The sequence below is a fragment of the Ahaetulla prasina genome, chromosome 1 (assembly GCF_028640845.1).
Source record: "Ahaetulla prasina isolate Xishuangbanna chromosome 1, ASM2864084v1, whole genome shotgun sequence".
NCBI classification, from domain to species: Eukaryota; Metazoa; Chordata; class Lepidosauria; order Squamata; family Colubridae; genus Ahaetulla; species Ahaetulla prasina.
This window is the reverse complement of record NC_080539.1, coordinates 79,948,605-79,954,234: the sequence shown is the minus strand read 5'-3', so window position 1 is coordinate 79,954,234 and position 5,630 is coordinate 79,948,605.

Below are 5,630 nucleotides of genomic sequence, written 5' to 3'. Positions count from 1 at the left end.
CCCTTATAATAAATAATATGCTGTAATGTAAGTAATATGTTAAGTTTGTTGTTCATAAGATCACTTTAGTTTGTGTATCTGTCTGACTGAATGTTTTTATGAAATTTGTAGGCCTTTGGAGTTGGGTGGCCAATGCATTTAAATAAATAGAAATAATAGTTTCTCCATAAGTTGTGCAGGCGTGCACTGGACTGTTTTTTCATTCTCTCTATGTGAATAATAACCTAGATCAGTGATGGCTAACCTTTTAGCCATTGCGTGCCAAAAGCGAGGGGAGCGGGGAGGTTGACATGCATGTGCCCACACACATAATTCTATGTGCTCTGCACATGCGTGCATGATCCCCCCTTTGCGCCTCCCCTTTTGCCATGATGGTCCCGGTAGGCCTGTTTTTTGCTCTCCCCAGGCTCCAGAGCCTCTCTAGGAGCCTGGGGAGGGGGAAAATGGCCTTCTCCATCTCCCTGGAGGCCGGAAATGGCCCGTTTGCCAACTTCTGGTGGGACCAGAAGGCCCATTTTTTGGTCTCCACAGGCTCCAGATCCTCTCTAGGAGGAGTGGGGAAAATGGGCTGCCCCATCCACCTGGAGGACCTCCGGAGGCCAGAAATGGCCCGTTTCCAGACTTCCAATCCCATTGTTTCCGGCCTTCGGGGGGGTGGAGAAGGCCATTTTCTCCCTTCCCAGGCTCCTAGAGAGGTTCTGAAGCCTGGGGAGAGCAAAAAACGCCCCCCCCCGGCCCTCTGGAGGCAGGAAACAACCTTTTTCCCTACTTCTTGTGGGCCCAGAAGGCTTAAAAATCAGCTGTCAGTGCTCACATGCGCACCGGAACTGAGCTCGCGTGCCCACCGATATGGCTTTGTGTGCCACCTGTGTCACGCGCACCATAGGCTTACCATCACAGACCTAGATGATAGCTAGAACGTTGCATGTTTGTTGAGTGCAGTTTGGGGTATTTTCAGCCACATTGGCTGGGTCTATCCTGCAGGCAAGGCAATCGCCTTGTGGCAGCCTTGTCACACCTTCTGGGCTCCCTTTTGCTAGGCAACCGATCTATTGAAAGCGGCCTGCTTTATCTGGATTTCCTAAGGGACTGTGCTGCTCTAGGTACTATTGAGGGCACTTTTCAGATATTTGGATTGAAGTAAAATGTAAACACGACTTTGGTAGCCTTTGTTTTTGGCTACCAAAAGTCTTGGCCTGGCTCTGCTCAGTTCCATGCCAACTTATCCATGATGCTTACTGACAAAACTGCCTTAGTTCAGGTAAGCAGGTATGGATTGCAACCAGAATAACGTTGGACTAGCTACTTTGGACTTGGATGTGATGTGTAGTTGTAATGTGGCATTGCTGCTTTTGTAGCTTGCCCAACCCTAGTTAAAACCCTGATTTCACAGGATGTGTGAATTCACTTGTTTCCCAGGAAGGCCATTCAGGACAGAAGAGGCAAGTACCAGAAAATAAGCATAAAAATAATAATATTGGGAGGGGAGAGCTGTTGTATCTAAAGTAATTATTTCTTTTTAGAAATATTTATATTTCTCATGGTTTGTTTCGGCGCATCTGTTTCCATCTCCAAGGTCTTTCAAACTGCCAATTGGTACTCGAGGCAAAAATGTGGGCCTGTTGTTTCTGGACAACCTCCCTTGTACCTTGATGAACGTATCTTTTCTTTTATGTACACTGAGAGCATATGCACCAAGACAAATTCCTTGTGTGTCCAATCACACTTGGCCAATAAAATTCTATTCTATTCTATTCTATTCTATCATGGAGCATGGATTGAGGTAACCGCAACAAACCTGGCACATTTGAAGAGCAACTGCTTTCAAAGGACAGATGAGGTTGCTAAGCAACTGGCAGATTGGCTAATGGGTCTACAGCTTAATCACAGTTCAGCTGGAGCGTGAGATGTCTAATATGTCAGAGGCTCAAGGCTTCAAAATCTAAATTAATATTTGTGTTGGATTGAAAGGAGGTTCACGGAGGTTAGTTGCGACAAACACATCCATCTTTTCAGAAAGCAATGCCTATGATATAATTTGAAGGAGTCCCGTGGCTCAGTGTTGAATTTATTTATTTATTTTATTTATTTATTCAAATTTGTATACCGCCCTATCTCCCGAAGGACTCAGGGCGGTTCACAGGCACATAAAACATTTATATACAATTAAAATAACTATTAAAAAACTTATTCTAATGCCAAATATTAAAAAATAGAAATATAAATCTTAAAACCAAATTTAAACCCTTGTAAATTTAAAAATCTATAAATTTAAAATCTAAATTTAAAATCTAAAATCTAAGCCAGTCCTGCACAGGTGAATAAATGCGTCTTAAGCTCGCGACGGAAGGTTCGGAGGTCCGGAAGTTGACGGAGTCCTGGGGGGAGTTCGTTCCAGAGGGTGGGAGCCCCCACAGAGAAGGCCCTTCCCCTGGGCGTCGCCAGACGACACTGTCCAAAAGCACTGAATTGCTTTTGGTTTCCTGTGTCTGACATATGGTTTACTGACACTATATTTCTTCCAGCAGAAGGATGAATGAGAAACACTTTACTGTACGTAGAATGGATGATCTGACCCAAATAGCCGCCTTCCTTCAATACAAAATCAATATTATCTAATTAAGAATATTAAAGGGTTGGGCAGTGTTAAGTTCGGGAAGTAACGAGGCTGGAGACCAGGGTAGTGACAACAGCTCTTTAATATAGGGTGAACCCAGCAACAGGCTGGGGGAAAAACCTCTCCTTTTATACAGTTCTGTTGAGGTTTCCCAATCAGCAACGTGCTGATTTCCCGCTCAAATATTTAAAGGCACAACTGTTAATACATAACACTCCTCCCCTCCCAGAAAACACTTGGTCTTATTTACATATTTATTTACATGTTATTTTTCGACGTAGTCACGCAAATAACCTGGGCGTCTCCTAGTTCTTTCTGACCTGCGCGGTTCAGTTCTGGTGGTGTTTGAGCTGGTCGGAGGGGCTGTTTTCTCCTCCCAGCTCTTTCTCTGGGCCATCGGGCTCTGGATTATTGGCCGACTTTTTCTTGGCCATCCGGCTTTGGATTAATTTTGGATTTTCCTTGCTGTTTCCTCGGGACCTGATGGCGTCGCTGGAACTCTGGGACCTCAGCTAAGTCTTGCGCCTCCCGGTCATTGTCAGCTGTGGATTCAAAGTGGTATTGGTCATTACCTGTCTCTGTTGGTTCGGTTTGGTCAGTTATTCGCTTCTTAACTGATCTATGTGGCGCCGCCACATTCGGTTGTCTGGTAGCTCTACCACATACGATTTTGGCCCTGTTACTCTTGTTACTTGTCCTGCGAGCCAACTAGGGCCGTCCCCATAGTTTCGGCCCACACCCGTCGCCTATGCTCAATTCCCTTGTTTTTTCTAGCTCCCCTTGTAACCCTCGGGTGTGTAATGGGGTTCAAACGTCAAGTGGGCACCGGAGTTTTCGTCCCATTAGCAATTCGGCTGGGCTTTTCCCAGTGGCTGTGCTTGGGGTTCTATGCTGGACGGCTAGGAAAAGTCTATTTTGTTTGCCAGTCACCTGGCTTGAGCCTGGACAATGCCTCCTTAGCGCCCGGACGGAACGCCTGCAAGGCCATTCGACGCAGGGTGGAAAGGTGCAGAGAGGGCATGTCGGATGCCTTCCTCTGCCAGGTACTCTTCAAACTGGGCTGCCGTGAATTGGGGCCCATTGTCGGACACCAGAGTGTCCGCAACCCGTGAGTTGCGAATAGGTGGCGAGGGTTGCGATTACTGTTTCGCTGTGGTGGACTTCATAAGTATGCTCTCTAACCATTTGGAAAATGCGTCCACCACCACTAGGAATGTTTGGCCGTGAAAGGGGCCAGCAAAGTCAATGTGGATTCTTGACCAAGGCCCTTGGGGCTTTTCCCATTCTCTGACTGGGGCTGTTGGGGGTAGCGGTCTGACTCTTGGCAAGCTTGGCATTTCCCTACCCTCTCAGCAATCTCTGCGTCCATGAGTGGCCACCATACATAGCTTCTAGCTAACCCCTTCATCCTTACGATGCCTGGGTGACCTCGTGGAGGAGGTCCAATACCTTGCCCCTTAACTTAACAGGAATTATTACACGATCACCCCATAACAGGCACCCCTTGAGCCGAGAGCTCATCACGCTTTTAACAAATTCTTTGAACTGCTCGCCCGCGCAGCGGCCACCCTCTCTGTACCCAACCGAGTACAGTCCTTAACACAATGTCCCGGTATGATGCCCGAGCCACTTCCTTTGATGTGACTGGGCCAGAGTCCAACGAGTCAATAAGGAGGATGGGTGTCCCGGAGTGGGGTCTTCGGTCGCCCGGCAGTGGGCATCGGCTCAAAGCGCCTGCATGCCCCACTTCTTTCCCGGTCGATGCTGCAGCTTGTATGAGTAAGCTGCCAAAAATATAGTCCATCGAGTCAAGCGTGGCGACAGTGCCACAGGTGTTGGCCGGTCGCCAGCCAGTAGTCCCAATAACGGTCTGTGGTCAGTCACTATTTCAAAATTCCGCCCAAAGACATACTCATGGAATTTTTTGACCCCTGATACAATGGCCAATGCTTCTTTGTCTAATTGGCTGTAGTTCCTCTCTGGGGAGGACATCGTTCTAGAGTAGAACGCTATAGGGGCTTCTGTGCCGTTTGGAAGTCTATGGCTGAGTACAGCCCCCACCCCATAAGGTGACGCATCGCAAACCAGCACTAGGGTAGTGAGTCGTGATATTGGATGAGCAGGCTATCACTTGAGAGCAGGTTCTTTACTGCTTCAAAAGCCCTATTTTCTGACTTTCCCCAAGACCAAACAGTATTTTTCCTAAGAGCCTATGCAGCGGTTCCATAGCGGTTGCTTTGTTCTTTAAAAGACCGTAAAAATTAACCAATCCCAGGAATGCCTGCAGCTCTGCTTTGTTTTTGGGCGCTGGAGCCTTCCTAATTGCCTTAACCTTGCTCTCAGTAGGGTGAATTCCTTTCTTGTCTATCCGGTAGCCCAAGAAATCGACCGATTCGACCCCTATCTGACATTTATTTGTCTTGACTTTTAATCCGGCTGTCCGGAAAATGCTCAAGACCTTTCTTAACCGCTCCCCCAATTCCTCCATGTTTTCCCCTGAAATTAGGACATCATCGAAGTAGGGAACTACCCCTGGGAGCCCTTGCAGTAGTCGTTCCATCAGGTTTTGGAACAGCCCTGGTGCCACACTAACCCCAAATTGCAATCGGGTGCACTTGAATGCCCCCCTGTGCGTCACAATCGTTTGGGCTTCGGCTGTGCGGGCGTCTACTGGCAGTTGTTGGTAGGCTTGGGCCAAGTCTAACTTTGCAAAGACTTGCCCTTGCCCCAAGGAGTGCAATAAATGTTGCACCACGGAACCGGCACGCGCTTTTCTGTAAGGCTTTGTTAAGCGTCGCCTTGTAGTCAGCGCAAATTCTAATTGACCCGTCCGACTTGATTGGGGTGACGATTGGCGTCTCCCACTTTGCGTGATCGACTGGCACCAAAACCCCCTGATTTATGAGCTTGTCCAGCTCCTTATCAATTTTGGTTTTAGGGCAAAGGACTCTCCTCGCCTTAAGCCTAATGGGGGCTACCTGGGGTCTAAGTTGAAGGAAATAGGGGTCCCTTG